This window comes from Paramisgurnus dabryanus, chromosome 17 (assembly GCF_030506205.2).
Source record: "Paramisgurnus dabryanus chromosome 17, PD_genome_1.1, whole genome shotgun sequence".
Taxonomy (NCBI): Eukaryota; Metazoa; Chordata; class Actinopteri; order Cypriniformes; family Cobitidae; genus Paramisgurnus; species Paramisgurnus dabryanus.
In genome coordinates, this window is record NC_133353.1 from 18604007 (window position 1) to 18624543 (window position 20537).

The 20537-nt window shown below is 41.9% G+C and overlaps 1 long non-coding RNA gene across 1 annotated transcript; it reads left to right on the forward strand.

The window, feature by feature from the left end:
* The first annotated feature begins 3329 nt into the window (after positions 1–3329).
* On the forward strand, positions 3330–4492 carry LOC135778385 (uncharacterized). Its single transcript, XR_010544565.2, has 3 exons — positions 3330–3617; positions 3821–3899; positions 4311–4492. It is a non-coding gene; the product is annotated as an uncharacterized lncRNA (long non-coding RNA).
* Positions 4493–20537: the final 16045 nt, after the last annotated feature.

Below are 20537 nucleotides of genomic sequence, written 5' to 3' on the forward strand. Positions count from 1 at the left end.
GGGGCGCAGCTCGGGAAGCGCGTCTGCCGCTGTATTGAGCGACCCGGGAAGAAAATGGCACGAAGGGACCTCAGATGCTTCTGACTCCAAAGGAGGAGATGACGAGCGAGATGCGACAGGTGACGAGAGCGCAAAACCGCCTTAACGGTAAATAACGCAACAGTCGCAATGTTATCGGTGTCGGCTAATACATCCTTCCCTCGCATCTCCATAGCGGAGCGTACAAGTCCCAGATATACAGCGCACCGCTCGCGGCAGTTGGGGTGCTATGCACACCCCTGAGACTGCAAGCCCGTCATACATGGCTGATCATCCCGTGCTGAGGGCATTGCATGCTAGAGAATGCCAGGAGACCCCTCAGGGGCATATCTTCTATCGGAAATGCCGGGTCTACCACGGGGAAAAATTGAAATGACACGCAGGTGTAATGTTTACACGGTGTATGCCGGTGTGCCACGCTCTCCTCGAGACTCGATCGTAAGCCAACGCTGAAGCGGTCTCATATGAAGCAGCTCGGGCGGTGTCACAGCCGCAGCATGCCGTCATATGTCCAGGAGCTTCTGAAATTGTTTCAGAGGGACCGCGTACTTCCCTCGAATTAAACTGAGGCAAGTCAGAACTGACTGGTTGCGCGCTCTTGTAAAACACGCCAATTAGTCGATCGAGTCTTATTTCCATACTGAGAAAAAGGATCCTCTGCACGGGGCAAAGTTGCTCTTTCCCAGTCGACCTGAAGACTTAAACGAGCGAGATGCCGAAGCATTAACTCTCTGTGTTCGCGCACGTCTGCCAAGAACGGGCTATTATAAGTCGACGTAGATAAAGCAGAATGCGAACAACGCTCTCTCTCTGATATTTTAATGCCGTGACTAGCACATGGAGACACGGAGAGAGAGAGAGACAGCTCGAATAGTGTACTTAGTATTAATATGCCCACCCCACGACGCAGAGCGAAAAAACGGTCTAAAGCAAGGGGAGATGGACACATAAAGTACACGTCTTACAGGTCTAAGGCTGCAAACCGATCTGAATATTGAAATACGAGCCTCGGCGTTATCATCCAAAAAGAACACCTTCGTAGAGCCGGTGCGTAAATCACATCGATCGTAACCCACCGCGTATTTTGGGTACTATGAGATAAAGGCTGGAAAAACCCTATCATCATCATCATCTCGGTAAGAGGGACCGGCTCGAACATCCTTCGCCAACAGGATATCGACTTTTGCACGCAGTATATGTGCATCGGACACTTTCACCACAGTGAAACGAAAGCCCGAATTTTGGGGAGTGCCGGATTCGTAACCGAGGCGGATCGTGCGTAAAACCCAACGAAACGGGCTGGGAACTGAAGCCAAGCATCCAGGCACCGTACGAGGAGAAATAACGACACTACCGAAGTACCCGCGGTGGGGCAGCGAAGTGAGACAGGTGGGACTGCCGGTGCGTCTGCTGTGACAGCATAAACATCTACAGTATGTGTGTGTGACACTGACCTGAGCCCCCTGAGGGTAACGGTCGTCTGGTCTCCTCTACGGAGAGCGCAGACTCCGATGAGGGTGCTGGTGGTCCGGTCTCCTCAGCGGAGAGCTCGGACTCCTCAGGTCACCCGCTGGCGATAGAGGAGAGGTAGGGGAGCTGGTGTGAACCCGCTCACGACTCTCTCGATCCTCCGGAGACCTGGAGAGGGAAGAGGAATGCACTCTTATGTGTGGTTAAGTGGGTACCGGCTGAACAGCCGGTGGAACATATGCAAACCAAGGATTTTCCACCCGACCCTCTATCGGGGGAAGGAGCTCCATCTCCTGAAGAGTGATCCTCTGCCAATCCGGGTCGCCCTTCACTGGCCACTTAAACTCCCGAATTTCACGGGAAGCGGCTAAGCGGGCGGGGCGAGCTGCTGACGACCGGTTCCCCTGCGCTGCCGAGATGGGGTCCGAGGAGGGGAAAGGAGGTGGTCGCCGCAGGACGCCGACGGCGAGAGGCAGACTGAGGAGCCGGCGTGGTGGACCAAGGGCAGCTCTCTTTCGCCGGGGCATGACCTAGGAGATCACCTCAGTCTGCGCAGGGGAGCTGTCCGACTCCCCTGACTCGCCGAAGAGGCCGGTCTGTGAGACAGGAACATTCAAGTTGTTCTCGTCTGCGTCCGTCATGTCAGCCAGACACAGCCAAAGGTGGCGATCTTGAACCACTGTGGTGGACATCGCACGACTGAAGGTCGCGGGCTCCCTCGTAAATCCTTGGTGAGCCTGCAGCAACGTTATTGCGTGCAGGGCCGAAGCCGCCTCTCCGGCATGCCTGATGGGCAGCGTCCGTAACCGGACGACTGTCTACAAACATGGGAGGGAAGGGTTGGGTGGTCCCTCCAGGAACGCATCCCGCTCCACTGAAGGGGTCCCCGCCCTTAGCGGCTCCGTTGGTGAGGGAGGTGAGGGGTGAAGCTGAACGGCCGGACGGCCGCAAATCACGTCAGCTCTTCGTGCCGTCGGGAAAGAAAGGCACAGGAGGAGAGGACCGAGAGGCCCGAGCAGCTCCGAAGTACCAATCATGTGGGCAGGACGGTTCGGGCGGAGAGGGGTTAACCTTTCCAACTCTACCGTCTCCGCCGCTCGCGGGCACGGCCGCCATCTCCGGAACGACTCTGCCTCGGAGGAAAAATGGACACCCCTCTGATGCTGCAGAAGTGACGGGACCAGAAGGAGGTCCAATGGATTCGGCAGACATCGTAGAACACGACTCTGCAGTCTCCACCGGAGCCTCAACCGGCTGAGGATGAGAAGGCCGGTAGGTGGAGGACGCATCCTCCGTCCTACTCAGCGTAGTGACGCGAAGGGCGCCCTGCGAGCGCTTGACAGCCGCACCATGGCGGCGTCAGCACTGCAAAGGCGCGGACAGCGTTCCCGTAGAAACGACAGTCGTCTCCGCAATCCAAGAGGGTTATGCTCTCACAGAGAGAACAGAAACTCTCCACGAACGCAGCCCCGGAGTGCTCGATGCCTGAGCACGAAGACAGCGCTCGTGACCGTCACTGGAACCCTTATACTTCTCGCATCCAAGATCGCACAGGCGAAAAGCTATCCTGAAAAGGACGCTGATCGCCGCATATACGAGAGAGTGGCTGCCTTTAAAAAGACACAGAGCTCTCACGTATCACTCTTTTAGGGAAATCACTCTTTAGGTGCTCAGCTGATGATGCGCACAGGGAAGGCAACGCACACACTAAACTCAAATGTAACCAAGGTTACTAGAGAGGCAGCTAAATATATGAAAATCATATATTTTATTAATATGGTTATTTCCCTTTAAAACCTCTTAAAATTGATTTGTAAAGATTGATTATGAAAAAGAAAATGTGAGTTTTAAAAAAATATGCACTTTTAGTTGGTTCGTAATGTAGCCAATAGGGTTGAGTCTTGAATGTGAGTAGAACCAATCAGAATGTAGAGTGTTACACGGTGGAGGAGCTCACTTCCGGGTTCGCGTAAAATGTGCGTTCAGTTTGAGAAGCAGCTCTCTCCCGTGTGCACGCTGCATGTGAATGCTGTGTGGGAAAATACTAGAGAAAAGAGAAGAAATATGGAGAAATACTGTGCTTAAAACCGTTTTGAGTGTGGATTGAAGTGAGTAGAGTGATATTTACTTGTTATTTGTCGTGATTTGTTAAAAATTGTTGAGATGAAGCTTATGGCTATGTAACTAGTTTTAAACTAATGTAAAGAGATATGTAACACTTTTAAAAGAGATGTAAAGAGATACACACGATTTTATTATTAATAAGAGTGTTGATAAAGTGTTCATAGAGCATATTTCTAACTTACAAAAGGATAAAAGAAACTGAGTTAAAGGAGTCGAGTTACATCCGGGTCTTTCTGGAGTGTTCTGTGATTTTGTCGATCTCCTTGGTGAGTTGTTTTACAATGTTAATGTTTATAAATCATATTGGTTTATTTTATGAGAAAAGAGTGTTAAAGAAATATAACTCTTAAGACTGAAGTAAGAGTAAAAATGTGCAAATAATGAGTTTAATGTGATAAATTGTTACCTGTGCAGATTGTTAAAATATGAGATGGTCACATGTAATGATTGCAATACTCAAACTAAGAGAAATGATGTCAAATATTGCACATTTAAGCATATGTACTTTATTTTGAAGCACAATATTGAAATTGAGTTCTTAAGTGTTGTGTAAATAGTATGCAAATGTGATTTTTGTATTCAATATAATTAAGTGAAATGCTGAACTGAATGTATGCAATATGTGAATGTATGTGATGAAGGTATTAATGATTTTTCTTGGGCCTTGTCTGTTCAAGGCCAGGTTTTTTTTGTTTTTGGTTTTTGTTTGTTCTTATATCTTTCCATGCGCTGATGCTGGAGCTGTTGATGTTTTCTGGATTTGTCCCAGCCTTCTGTGAGTTTTGAGGGTTTGGACTGGCGAGCCGTCCCCGAGTCTTACTTCGATTTTCTGTGATGCATAGGAAAACTGTTTGCACATCTGAACACCACATATATGGTAGGACACTGAAACACTTTTTCTTGTTTCACTTGGATGGATTCTGTCTTCCCGTAGACAGATAACACACACAATTCATCTTTATGGACTACCTTAAGGACTGAGAAACTGAAAAAAGGGTTTACACTGAACTAATTACATTTCATTGAACTATTGTACATTGTTTTAAATTACAGTGTTTTTGTTTTATACAGTGTTGAACTTGTAGTTGAAATAACTCAGGTTGAATTTTGCACTTGTTATTTTCTGAATCTGAAAAGGAAGTGAATTGAGGTACCAAGAATTTTATTGTTGTTTTATTTAGAGTAAATCACTTGGTTTACACAGAAACAAAACGATATACTTACCTGTTAACTACTTACCTCTTGAAAGGGAAAAAGGGGTGTGATTTCATGCACAACAAAAAGTGTTGAGTGATACAACTTTGTTTTTTTTTATATCTGAAATCATTATTTTACTTTTATTTTTACAATTCTCAATACATACCTCAGTTTAACAGTACTACGGTCTCTGAGTCACTGTTTTAAGTTGTTGCAGCATCTTTCTCCGCAGCGAACCTAGTCTTCTGAAACACTGGTCCATAGAGTCATTTACATATTGTTAAAGATCCTAAAAATTCCTGTGGGGTGTACGGGCTAGCTGTCACGCACACGCTACAAGGAAAACTTGGCGAGCCAGCCAGGAGATTGAATGCTCAACAACAACAGTGAATTCTAGTAAAAGAGACCATTTTTTTCAGTTTTTCATTAGTAATACAAGATATACCAATATGGATATGGTAGAACGTGAGAATGTGAATGTAGCAAATGCAGTCATAGTCAGTGGCATTACCTTGAGTGAATCTGACCAACACTTAGAAGCATGGCTAGTGCGATATGGCAGTATTAGTCGTACCTTACTTGTTGATGACCCCACCTCTGAGTTTCATAGGCATGCCATTATTGAGTTTGCACAAAGCTCTGCAATGAAATACCTGCAGCCCTTGTTGCCTTTAAGCATTGTTAGCACTTCTGATCCAGATGTTACATTCATGGTACGTGCCTTGAGTAGTGTATATTCACCCTTAGCTAAAGATGATGTCACTACAGGGTATTTGGCAGAACTAAAGGCCATAGCTAGTGCTTCTGGAAAACCCTTTCAAGAAGTGCTCCAGGAGGAGCTAGAAAAAATGAGGTCACTTAGCACCACCCCTGAGCTTCCTAGGGTGAGCGAGAGACAAGAGTGCCCTGTAGCAGACTCTCAAACTCGAGGGCTGAGTGTTGCCAGTTTGTCTAATGACCGAGGGTCACCTGCTATGTCACAAAGAATTAGAGACCACAGAGATATGACACCCTTACCAAGTGTTTCCCAAATGTTGAATGCTGAACATATGCAAACTCAAAACCTGTCCAAGGAGAATATTGTACCTAGTGTGGGTGGAGTCAGTAGCCCCTCAGCCACAGGAATGCCACGCCAATCTCTGACCATGGATATAATAGATCCTCCTGCGGTGCAAAGAGTTGTGGTCGAACATGTGGTAAGGACGAGTGATATGACAGCCCAACATTCTTCCCTACGGCTTAGATCTTTCTCTGGAAAAATCCCACGTCCACCAAATGAACCTGACTTTGAAACATGGAGAGCAAATGTAGAATTCTTGCTCGATGATCCCTCTGTCTCAGACTTGTCCCGTACAAGAAGAATTCTAGACAGCTTACTTCCACCTGCGGCAGACGTAATCAAACACATTAGTCCACAATCATCACCCTTAGTGTATTTAGAGCTGTTACAGTCAGTCTACGGTTCTGTTGAAGATGGAGAGGAATTATTAGCAAAGTTCATGACAATGCTGCAGAATCAGGGAGAAAGGCCCTCCAGCTATTTACATAGATTACAAGTGATTTTGAGTGCCACAGTGAGAAGAGGTGGCATTGCTGAAAGTGAGCGCAATCGCTACTTGCTAAAGCAGTTCTGTCGAGGATGTTGGGATAGCAGCTTGATTGCCAACCTCCAGCTGGAAAGAAGAAAGAACAACCCACCATCCTTTGCAGAATTAGTAGTATCTGTAAGAACCGAGGAAGACAGGCAGGCTTCAAAGGAAGATCGAATGAGGAGTCATTTTGGGATGACTAAACAAGGCCCAGCCCCTTCCAAGTTACGTACTGCTGCTCATCAGTTGTCTGCTCACTCACATGAGGTAGTTGGCGGAGCATCTCCTGTAACAGACTCTATGAGAAAACAAATATCAGAAATTCATGCTCAACTTGCCTGCACAAAACCATTGACTCACCATCGTGAATGCTCATCTGAATGTTCTGTAGATGTGGATGTGACATCGTTGCAAAAAGAACTTACTGCTTTACGAGCACAAGTTCAAGCTATGGAAGCTACAGTTTCTCGGAAAGTTCAAAACAAAAGTTCAGAGCATGGAGAAATCTCAGAATTGGCAAGGCAGATTGCAGAATTAAAGGCCCACTTAACTGTCCATGAGCCTTGTGAATCTCAACCGGGAAGGCCATCTGTGTTTAGAAACCCTACCACAATGTCACGATCCAAGCAAATTAGATCGGAGGAGAGTAAATCAGTCAATGAAAGCGGATTACATTTAGCTCGACCTTGCCCAGGTTACTGCTTTTGTTGCGGAGAAGATGCCCATATTGCCGTGAACTGTGAAAATGAGCCAAATCCTGCTAAAGTACAGATCAAACGAAACCAACTGAGAGAGAAACAAGCCCAGTGGGACCTCAAACACATAGTCAAGTGCCCACAGTTAAACTCCAAGCCGTCTCTGTAGCGGGGCACACAGAGACAGAAGTTAGAATTCCCTGCCCCAACAAATCTATGAAAATGTCCAGCAAATGTTGTCATACAGCCACACCAAAGAAACTGCCAAGAGGATTGGTAGGCATGAAATGTACTGCTCAGTTGTTCATTGAAGAAACCCCAGTGAATTGTCTCCTTGATACAGGATCTCAAGTAACTACTATCCCTTTGTCCTTTTACAAAGACTTCTTATCAAACCATCCTTTGAAGTCACTTGAGTCTCTATTAGAAGTAGAAGGAGCAAATGGACAGTCAGTTCCTTACCTGGGTTACGTAGAGCTCACCCTGACATTCCCTAAAGAGTTTTTAGGAGAAAAAGCAGAAGTCATGACATTAGCGCTTGTGGTCCCTGATTTGATGCACCTTCCTCAAGTTCTAGTGGGTACAAATTCCCTTGATGCTCTCTATGCAAAACATGCTCAAGAGAATTCCGTGAGCTTCAATCCTGCTTTTAGTGGATATCGAGCAGTGCTCAAAATTTTGGATGTCAGACACAAGTTGATGAACACTGAAATTCTGGGATGTGTGACATTGGAAGGGACTACATCTAAAGTTGTGTCAGCAGGAAGTGTAGCTGTTCTAGATGGAGTTGCTCATGCGAAACAGTGCTCTGTGGGAACCTTAACAACTTTGGGACAGCCTGAAGCATCATCCATGCCTGGTGGATTATTGGTAGCCAGTGGACTCTACACCTTGCCTGCTAAGCGCTCCTTTAGCTTACCTGTGTTGGTGAGAAATGAGACCCAGAATGACATAATTGTTCACCCTAAAGCTGTCATTGCTGAGATGCACGCAGTCCAGCGCGTGATTGAAACCCAACCGAGACATGATACCTCCGAGGCCAAAATAAACTCTGGCAGTTCAGAAATGAAGTTTGACTTTGGAAATTCCCCCTTACCACCGGAGTGGAAGAGCCGAATATCTAGTTTGTTGAACAAGATGCCAGAGGTATTTGCCTTGCATGATATGGACTATGGGCATACAGATAAGGTGAGACATCGTATCAAACTTACTGATGAAACTCCCTTTAAACATCGACCAAGACCCATCCATCCACAGGATGTAGATGCTGTGCGAAAGCACTTAGAGGATTTGTTGGCTGCTGGAATTATCCGTGAATCGGAGTCACCTTTCGCTTCACCGATAGTTGTGGTGAAGAAGAAAGATAATTCAGTACGCCTATGCATTGATTTTCGGAAACTTAATTCCCAGACTATAAAAGACGCCTACGCCCTTCCCAATCTAGAAGAGGTGTTTTCTGTACTAACAGGCTCAAAATGGTTCTCCGTTTTGGATCTAAAGTCCGGGTATTATCAGATCGAGATGGAGGAGGCGGATAAACACAAAACAGCCTTTGTGTGCCCCCAAGGATTCTGGGAGTTCAATAGGATGCCGCAAGGGATCACGAACTCTCCCAGTACCTTTCAGCGGCTCATGGAGCGCTGTATGGGTGATCTGAACCGTAAGGAAGTGTTAGTCTTTATAGACGACCTCATAGTTTTCTCGGAAACGCTCGAGGAACATGAACATCGACTATTGCAAGTCCTAAGCCGTTTGAAGGAATATGGTCTGAAGCTCTCACCTGAAAAATTTAAATTTTTCCAGACCTCCGTGAGATATTTGGGACATATTGTTTCTAAACGTGGTGTCGAGACTGACCCAGAGAAAATAGAGGCCATAAAAACCTGGCCAAGGCCACAAACTCTCAAAGAGCTGAAATCGTTTCTCGGATTCGCTGGGTATTATAGAAGGTTCGTTCAGGACTTCTCTAAAATAGCCAAGCCGCTTAACAACCTTACGGCTGGATACCCCCCAATTCGGAAGGGAAGGAAGATCAAGGATGTCAATCATCTCTACTATGATCCCAAGGAAGTGCTAGGACAAAGATGGGATACTTCCTGTCAGCAAGCATTTGAGACCATTGTAGAGAAGTTGACTACTGCCCCGGTCTTGGGATATGCTAACCCCAGACTGCCTTACATATTACATACAGACGCCAGTACTACAGGCTTGGGTGCTGCGCTGTATCAGGAACAAGAAGGCCAATTAAGAGTTCTGGCATACGCTAGTAGAGGGTTAACTAAGAGTGAAGCTAGATACCCTGCTCATAAACTTGAGTTTTTGGCCCTTAAATGGGCAGTAACTTCAAAGTTTAACGATTACTTATATGGGGCTGAATTTACTGTTGTAACCGACAGTAACCCTTTAACTTACCTCTTGACTTCTGCGAAGTTGGACTTCACGAACTATAGATGGCTATCTGGGTTATCAACATACAACTTTAAGATCCAGTATAGAGCAGGAGCCCAAAACCAGGACGCCGATGGGTTGTCCAGACGCCCAAATGGACAGCTGGTGAATGATCTAGACTCTCAAAAAGAACAGGAAAGGATTAAACAGTTTACCCTGAATCACTTACCTGAAATCAACGGAAATCTGTCTGAAATCCTTCCAGATGCTGTGAAAGCTGTGTGCGAGAGACATCAGGTCTGCCAGCCACAAACTGAGTATTGCCCTGCTTCTATGACATTGGTGGAGTCTCTCACAACGGATGTTCACGCACTGCCTAGAGAATTCCAAAATGAAAATAATCATGGTCTACCTGAACTCCCTCACCTGTCAGATGAGGACTTGACAATGCGTCAGCATGCAGATCCTGAATTAAGAGAAGTTTTGGAATATTTGGAGTCTGGTGAGAAACCCATGGCTAAGAAAACGCAGTCGCCTACTATAGGTCCATGGATGAGAGAGTGGAACAAGTTGGAAATAAAGAATGGGGTGCTATTTCGGAGAAGAACAGATCAAGGTAGAGTGCTGAATCAACTGGTGTTACCCAAAGACCTTCGAGAGATAGTACTTACCAGTCTACACGATGACATGGGTCATCCAGGGTTAGAGCGAACCCTTGATCTCCTTCGTTCTCGGTTCTTTTGGCCCAAGATGGCTGATGCCCTTGAGAGAAAGATCAAAACCTGTGAACGTTGCATTAGGAGAAAAGCACCACCACAGAAAGCAGCTCCCTTGGTTAACATAAAAACCAGTAGGCCCTTGGAGCTTGTATGTATGGACTTCTTGACAGTAGAGCCAGACAATAGCAACACTAAAGATATACTGGTCGTAACAGACCATTTTACAAAGTATGCTATCGCAGTGCCCACCAAAGACCAAAAAGCCCGAACTGTGGCCAAATGCCTCTGGGATAATTTCCTGTTGCACTATGGATTCCCAGAGAAATTGCATAGTGATCAAGGCCCAGATTTCGAGTCGCAGACTATTCAAGAATTGTGTCGAGTTGCTGGTATTCGCAAGGTGCGGACGACTCCCTATCATCCCAGAGGGAACCCAGTAGAAAGGTTCAACCGAACTTTGCTACAAATGCTAGGAACCCTCGAGAATGAAAAGAAAGCCCACTGGAAGGAGTTTGTCAAACCGCTTGTGCATGCCTACAACTGCACAAAAAACGATGTTACTGGGTACTCACCCTATGAAATGATGTTTGGACGACAACCACGACTGCCTGTGGATCTTGCTTTTGGACTTCCAGTTGATAACTCTTCACAATCACACTCGCAATACGTGAAGTCTCTGAAAGACCGATTAGAGGAGAGCTACCAACTAGCTACTCGGAATGCTTTGAAGGTGGCAGGAAGGAACAAAAGAAGATTTGATAGGAATGTTGTTGCTTCAACTTTGGACATAGGTGATCGAGTCTTAGTAAGGAACGTTAGGCTCAGAGGAAAGCACAAAATAGCAGACAAATGGGAATCTAACGTCTATGTTGTGGTAAAGAAAAACAGTGATGTTCCCGTGTATACTGTTCGTCCAGAAGGAAAGGAGAGCCCACTGCGTACATTGCATCGGGATTTACTTCTGCCTTGTGGGTTTTTGCCCAACACTGAAGTTGAAGAACCTGTCCAGCGACAAGAGCGTCGACCGCCTAGAACTAGAGCCCAATCAAAAATTGAGAATGCTGCTGAAATGCAACCAGTGCATAATCATTCTGATTCGGAAAGTGAATCCGTTCATATGGATGTACCTGTAGAGTCTTTGGAGTTCACTACCCGACTTATTTCTGAAGGAAAACCACGTCGCTACTTACCGTTGATACCAAAAGACTTACCAGAAGTTCAGTCAGAAAATCCACCTTCTGTTGTTCGGACTCAGTTGATGAATAACTCACCTGATGAACAAGACATAACCAGAATTGAAATAAATGAAAACTTACCTGTAACCCCTCACATGGATCCAAACGACTCCGACGTTGAACCTGAAAGAGAAAAAGAAAGTGAATTAGTAGAAGTAATCTCAAGAGAAGAATGTAATGAGCCCACTGAGCCATTAAATGAGTCATTCAGAATGGTAAATGAAACTGATGTAGATACTCAAGAAGGAAAAGCTACTTACCATCCTGAATTAGCCCCTGTCAAACAATTTCCAGATGCTCCAATTGAGTTAAGAGATGTGGAAAATGTAGGTCCAAGACGTTCGAAAAGACAAGTCAGACTGCCAGATAAGTTGCATTATGCACGGCTTGGAAATCCCTTAGTCTCAGTCATTCAGTCTTTATTGCAAGGGTTGAGTTCTGCACTTTCTGAGTCAGTAGAAGAGTCTGAGTATATTAAGCATAGCTGTGAACTTGAACCTAGCAGAGTTTTACCTGTGTAAAACTATTAACTTCCCAAGCACAGGGACGTGCTTAGATTCAGGAGGGGGAAGTGTAACCAAGGTTACTAGAGAGGCAGCTAAATATATGAAAATCATATATTTTATTAATATGGTTATTTCCCTTTAAAACCTCTTAAAATTGATTTGTAAAGATTGATTATGAAAAAGAAAATGTGAGTTTTAAAAAAATATGCACTTTTAGTTGGTTCGTAATGTAGCCAATAGGGTTGAGTCTTGAATGTGAGTAGAACCAATCAGAATGTAGAGTGTTACACGGTGGAGGAGCTCACTTCCGGGTTCGCGTAAAATGTGCGTTCAGTTTGAGAAGCAGCTCTCTCCCGTGTGCACGCTGCATGTGAATGCTGTGTGGGAAAATACTAGAGAAAAGAGAAGAAATATGGAGAAATACTGTGCTTAAAACCGTTTTGAGTGTGGATTGAAGTGAGTAGAGTGATATTTACTTGTTATTTGTCGTGATTTGTTAAAAATTGTCGAGATGAAGCTTATGGCTATGTAACTAGTTTTAAACTAATGTAAAGAGATATGTAACACTTTTAAAAGAGATGTAAAGAGATACACACGATTTTATTATTAATAAGAGTGTTGATAAAGTGTTCATAGAGCATATTTCTAATTTACAAAAGGATAAAAGAAACTGAGTTAAAGGAGTCGAGTTACATCCGGGTCTTTCTGGAGTGTTCTGTGATTTTGTCGATCTCCTTGGTGAGTTGTTTTACAATGTTAATGTTTATAAATCATATTGGTTTATTTTATGAGAAAAGAGTGTTAAAGAAATATAACTCTTAAGACTGAAGTAAGAGTAAAAATGTGCAAATAATGAGTTTAATGTGATAAATTGTTACCTGTGCAGATTGTTAAAATATGAGATGGTCACATGTAATGATTGCAATACTCAAACTAAGAGAAATGATGTCAAATATTGCACATTTAAGCATATGTACTTTATTTTGAAGCACAATATTGAAATTGAGTTCTTAAGTGTTGTGTAAATAGTATGCAAATGTGATTTTTGTATTCAATATAATTAAGTGAAATGCTGAACTGAATGTATGCAATATGTGAATGTATGTGATGAAGGTATTAATGATTTTTCTTGGGCCTTGTCTGTTCAAGGCCAGGTTTTTTTTGTTTTTGGTTTTTGTTTGTTCTTATATCTTTCCATGCGCTGATGCTGGAGCTGTTGATGTTTTCTGGATTTGTCCCAGCCTTCTGTGAGTTTTGAGGGTTTGGACTGGCGAGCCGTCCCCGAGTCTTACTTCGATTTTCTGTGATGCATAGGAAAACTGTTTGCACATCTGAACACTACATATATGGTAGGACACTGAAACACTTTTTCTTGTTTCACTTGGATGGATTCTGTCTTCCCGTAGACAGATAACACACACAATTCATCTTTATGGACTACCTTAAGGACTGAGAAACTGAAAAAAGGGTTTACACTGAACTAATTACATTTCATTGAACTATTGTACATTGTTTTAAATTACAGTGTTTTTGTTTTATACAGTGTTGAACTTGTGGTTGAAATAACTCAGGTTGAATTTTGCACTTGTTATTTTCTGAATCTGAAAAGGAAGTGAATTGAGGTACCAAGAATTTTATTGTTGTTTTATTTAGAGTAAATCACTTGGTTTACACAGAAACAAAACGATATACTTACCTGTTAACTACTTACCTCTTGAAAGGGAAAAAGGGGTGTGATTTCATGCACAACAAAAAGTGTTGAGTGATACAACTTTGTTTTTTTTTATATCTGAAATCATTATTTTACTTTTATTTTTACAATTCTCAATACATACCTCAGTTTAACAGTACTACGGTCTCTGAGTCACTGTTTTAAGTTGTTGCAGCATCTTTCTCCGCAGCGAACCTAGTCTTCTGAAACACTGGTCCATAGAGTCATTTACATATTGTTAAAGATCCTAAAAATTCCTGTGGGGTGTACGGGCTAGCTGTCACGCACACGCTACACAAAACAAAAAAGATGCAGAGCCGTGGAATACTGCGAGCGTCCGCTGTGTTAGTACTGCTTGTCAATCAACTTCAGCAACCGTTCCCAGAAGAGCAAGTAGCTTCTCAGTAGCAGATAATGCCGGCTTTCGAAGCGAAAAAGCTAATTTCCATATTTGCACCTGCTGCTTATATAGGCACCTGGCGGGGCGGCGCCAGCTTTATGCAAATATCTCAAGGCCAAGTTCATTGTCGTTTTAGTAGTATACGAAGCAGATTGGTCTCTCTAAGCGAGTTCCCAATTCGTCGGTCACGACGTGACGTCGTAGTGACCGACTGAAAGGGAACTCGATGTTTAGAATAACCCGGGGTTAACTATTTCCAGACTGAAAAGCTCTTTTGTGTTGTTTATTTTTCTATTGCAAGCTTAAAAAAAACTCACCAACATGATCTAGCTTTTAGTAACAATTAACTATGATTTTGTAGTTAAACCATATTAACCACAAATGTAATATTGTCTTACTATAATCATAATATAAGAAACCATGTAAAAAATACTAGTTATTTTAGTAAACTGCAGTCTCGGAAGAAAAGCTGTCACTGGACCATGTACCTTTGTGGTAGAGTACTTATATGTACATTTAATTATACTAATACCCTTACGCACAAATAAGGTGTAAAAAGTACAAAAGTACTTTTTACTTAAGTAAAAGTAAAAAATACTTGATGTTTAATGTACTTAAATATTAAATTTAAGCCAAAAACTTGAAATTATGAAATGTAGTGGAGTACAAATTATGATAATATGCTTTGGAATGTATGTTTGCCAAAGAAAAACCCTGATAAAATACGAAAACTTAAGTATTTTTACTTTCTACATAAAAGTAAATATTTAAGTAGTGTCCGCCTCTGGGGATCAGTCTCTTTTCTTTATCTATATGCAATAAACAATAGAAAACTTCATGTCGATTCACCAGATCATAAAGTAGCCTATTACTGCACCACGATGATTTTAAAACACACACACACGCACGCACACACGCACGCACGCACACACACACACACACACACACACACACACACACACACACACACACACACACACACACACACACAGGTTTTCATGTTTTGTGGGGACATTACATAGACATAATGCATTTTATACCGTACAAACTGTATATTTTATTCCTCTAACCTACCCCAGTACCTAACCCCATCCATCACAAAAACCTTTCTCCTACTTCACATTTTCAAGAAACATCATTCTGTTTGATTTATAAGCTTGTTTCCTCATGGGGACCTCAAAATGTCCCCACAAGGTCACAAAAATACTGGTATTCCTATCGTTGTGGGGACAGTTGGTCCCCACAACGTGATAATTACCAGGTACACAAACACAATAATATACTTTTATTATGGAGTTATACTCCATATAACTCAATGTACAAGCTAGCAATTAAGCTCTGTTTTTCCACAGGCCTACTAAAGGGTTACTGGTGACAAAAATGACAAATTTGAGCTCTTTGCAAAAGGAAAAACCACCAACATTCAAAAATGCATTATAAAAAGGTGTCATTGCTCTGCAATCCAAAAATGTTGTTATAATGGAAGTCAATGGGGCAAAAACAGCCACTAATAATAAATGAGGAAGAAAACAATAAAAACTGATGCTACACAAAAACTAAAAATGGTTCAAAGCCAATGTTTTTACTTTATCTTTGACATGCCCAGGACTGCGAAAAAGGTAAAACAAAATATCCAGTCCACAATAATTTTTTATAGTGAAAATTTGTCATTTTGTGTTTTTACACAAATCCACTTATGAACTTGGCAATTAAAGTTTTAAAATCATGGAATTTTTCATGAATAATTATTTAGATGGCATACATGTCTATGTACAGCATAAATGAGTACACCCCCTTTGACAATTAAGATTTTTTTCATTTGTCAGTAAATATGAGACCAATTTGCTGTATTTTTACACACCAGTTTTATTAAACATTTATGTTTCTTAACATAAGTGTGAAAGTCACTTACCATCTTAAGGATACGAAAAATAACACATTTAAACCAAATGAGGTGACGCAAAAATGAGTACACCCTACAAAGATTCTTAAAAAAAACCTATCTAAATATTTTGTATGGCCTCCATTCTTTTTTTTTAAAAACAGCACTAATTCCTCTAGACATTGAATAAACAAGTTGACAACATACAGTTACACCTTTTATTCTCCATTCTTGAACAATAATCTCTTTCAGATCCTGGATGGAGAATGACGTTCTGCTTGTCTTTTCAGAACTCCCCATACCTCAACCTGGATTGAGGTCTGTATCACTTTTACCCTGTGCTTTTTCTAAAATGAATTAATGACCTTAGATGTGTGTTTTGGGTCACAATCATGTTAAAAGATTGCCCGTTAATCAAGGGCACAGAGTGATGGTAGCATCTTCTCTTTAAATATTTCACAGTACATCTGTGTATTGATGAGGCCGTCTATAAAATTCAACTCTCCGACACCTGCCGCACTCATGCAAGCCCACAGAAGAACACTGCCACCATCCTGCTTTAATTTTGGTAACATGCATTTTTCATTGTACTCGATCCTCACTCTTACCACACCATAAAGTTTGGAACATTTCAGAGCCACAAAGATTAATCTATGTCTCATTACTCCAAAGTATAGAGAGCTAGAGACCCAATAGTCTTTACCTTTCTCAATATGAGCTCTAGCAAAAGAGCATTTTGTGCATTGGCTTTACCAGTGGCTTTCTCTGTGGATGACAGCCATGCATGCCTCTTCTTTGCACTATACCTCCATCGTATAATGTCACAGGAAACACCACAGATTGACTTTCTAATGATTTAGCCAACTGTGCTGAACTTGCATGATGATTTTTTTCAACATCCCTTATCACAGAACACTCTTGACGAGGTCTTAACTTCAGTAAACGTCCTGGAGATCTCAGAGAGCTTCTCACAAGTCCATCCTTTTTCAATTTTTGGATCCCTTTCGTGACAGTATTCAAACTTATTAGCAATGCTTAACTAATTATCCTGAAACCTTGACCATTTTGTGCAAAGCTATTTTTTAATTCTCATGTCTTGAGACATTTCTTTACCATGTGGTGCTATTCTGTCACCATTACATGAAAGTGGATTTTTTCTTTTAAATACCACCCTCAATTGCCAGTTATCCTATGGCTACCTGTGAGATGATTAATTATATTCATAATTTTCTAGTGAATTCCTGTTGGTTACACTTTATTTAATTTTTTTCTAACATATTCAAACTCTTTCGATCAGATTGCTTTTGTAGTGTAAACGCACCCATGGTTGAATGTGTTTGAACAGCCACAGGAGACCGCCTTCTCTCTGCCCATTTATCTAATCTGAGGTACTGAGCACAATGTTTTATGTCTTTTCTGACTTCTGGCATGAACACAAGTGTGTACAGCACTATTTTTAGCCTTCCACTGATAAAATGAAAGCGGCTGATCTCTGTGTAGTTTCATTTTGCAAGCGTGTGAAAGTTGCGTGATCTTATATTATCAATTACGCTGAAATATCAAAGAAAGCTCTTATACATGTACAAAACATGGAGAACGTGGAGCACGTTTACTTACAACACAAGCAGCGGAACTCCAACATAATATTAGTTTGCGTCCATATAAACTCGTCATTACTCCCGCTCACGTTTAAATGACAGCAGAGAGACTTGCCCACAGTCTCCACACACCACCCCCTCAAAGTAATCAGGACAGATCGCCAAGGAAACTCAGTACAGACCCACTTGTAACAGGCATATTCACGCGACTCGAGATTCTCAGAGCCGGAAACATTGCAGACTCGCAGACCATGGGACTCATGAGACTTCACTCGCTCTACAGATCCACTAACCGGAGCCGGTTAGTGGATCTATAGGGCAATTGAAGTCTCCTCAAAAGCAAATCCACACCAAAAGCCTTTCAATTCTGAAATAACATGCTTATAGGTTTTACGTTTGGTGTGTATGGCCGACCATTTAAAAAAAATAGGCCTAATAATAATAATAGCATAATAATATAGAGAAAATATAGAAAATACTGTGTCCTGCTTATGTAGCCCCCAGAGCCGGAGTCTCGAGTCTCGACTCGAGTGTGCAATGTTTCTGGCAGATCTGCGAATCTGCAGTGTTTCCGGCTCTGACTCGAGAGACAGTTCACGCCATAGACATTATATACGTAGACACCTCATGACGTGCTAGAACGCATCAAGCGCCGGCGCCATATTGGATGGGTCTCCTCACTGTACGCTAGCATCAGAGTCAATGGGAGTTAACCGAAAGAAAGCCATACTATGGCCGTATTTTGTGCATCTTACGGTTGCAATAACCGGCGCAGTATTGATTCCAGATCACATGGGATTACATTTCACAAGTAAGATTGAAGAATCATTTTGGTTATTTTACGTTATTATTTATAATATTATGTCAATGTTATGACAGAGTCGTCAAAGCTCATAGAAGAACAAGAGGGGAAACTCTGATTATTTTTGGGAAACAGCCACTAGATGGCGCTTCAGTAGCGCGACCGCCATAGGAATGAAAATTCTCACAGCCAATTCATTCTCAATTCATTCATATTAAAATTAATTTAATACCTAATTACATAAAATACCCAAATACGTAAAAATTACATAAACATTTTGTACTAAAGTATATTTTACTTAAGTAAAAGTAAAAAAGTAGATGTTTAATGTACTTAAATATTAAATATAAACCAAAAAATTGAAATTATGAAATGTAGTGTTGTAAAAATTATGATAATATGCTTTGGAATATAAGTTTTCCAAAATAAACACTGATAAAATACAGATACTTGAAAATTTACCTTTATGTAGAAAGTAAAACACTTAAGTAGTGTCTGCCTCTGTCAATATGCCATACTTAAAGAGCATAATACAAAGTATTTTAGGATGAAAACAGTATTTTTCAATGTGTGGCAGCGTCCTGTATCATAACTAAATCTCTGCCGCTTATAACAACTCAAACCGTGTGAAAATCCGGTAAAAATTAGGGGAGTTATGATTATTCCTCATTAGAAATGAATGCAAGGGAGCGCACTGGAGACCCATCCAAGATGGCCGCCGCCCGATACGTCAGCTCCAATAGGCAGCTCAGTCTACGAGGTGTCTACGTATATAATGTCTATGGTTCACGCGGATCAGCCGGTTACGAGTTGAGAGATTCTCGAGTCAGAGCAGATTCGCATGTCTCTCGAGTCCGCATTGTTTTCGGCTCTGAGTAAGAAACTCAGTTCAATTCAGTTCAGTTCAGTTCAGTTCGCAGCTCACGCGGATCAGCAGCTCTCTCTCGCATGTTTGCAATGTTTCCGGCTCCGAGTGAGAATCTCGGGTCAGTTCTCATGCAGAGCAGCCGGTTACGAGTGGATCTGTAAAGCGAGCGAAGTCTCATCAATAATTTTGAAAGAGGTTTGTGTGTGGTGGCACTGTTTATGGTTTTACATTGAATTGTAAAAGGACTCAACTGATCCGGGCTAATGATACTAGAGACTCGCGACTCATGAGTTAATATCAAAGATCTGGGTAAAAGATCCGAGTGAGTCACGACTCAAACAGATCTAGCTTCAATCATTAAACGAGCAGTCCCTGTCCAGAGGGGCGCACAAGGTACTGGGCTGATCCCTCACATATTTTACACAATGAGAACATGCATTTCTCTCAGTTAGAAGGTATAAAGTTCCTAAATGCAGACTCAATCGTTTTAAAAACTCCTATTGCTATCTTGAATGGCAAGGGTCCACGATTGTACCTGACTAATAATATTACTTTGAATTATTTATTGTATTATAATTATTTTATATTTATTAGTGGTTACTATATTGTATATTACCTATACTGTGGCACTACCTCAACAATAATAATGGTGTTTTCAGGGACCTGGCTGTTAAATCCATGTTTTTTCTGTGTGTAATACTGGAGATGAGGTGTGGTATATGTTATTTCTTAACTGTGTAATCATGAGGTTGTGTGATACATGTGATTCCTTAAATGTGTGATCATGAGGTGGCATATGTGATTTTTTTAACTGTGTTATCATGAAATGTTATTTCTTAACTGTGTAATCATGAGGTGGTGTGATATATGTGATCTCTTAACTGTGTAAATTTGAAGATGCAGCATACATCATTGCCCAAGAAAAATTTCCCCAAGGGGACAATAAAGTGTATCGTATCGTATGTATGTATGTATGTATGTGAAAGTAAAATAAATGTCTATGAGAGTGCCAGAACGAAAAATGTCTTGCATGGCTCTTTATATGAAAGGACACGTTCAGACAAGCATTTTCGTTCACGTGAAGCACTTTACTGTCCTCACAATGCGTTGGTCTACAAAGCTAGACAGCAAGTTAACATGTGAATTGGGATCTCCAATAATGTCTCAAGGCATAACTTTTCTTGATTAATTAAAGGAGTCTCAGTCTTTTCCATTTTCCTCTTATTTACTTTGTAAAACTGTAAATACAAAACAAACAGATACACATACTGTATAAATATAAACTGAACACAATTATGTGTTTTACAAGCAGTT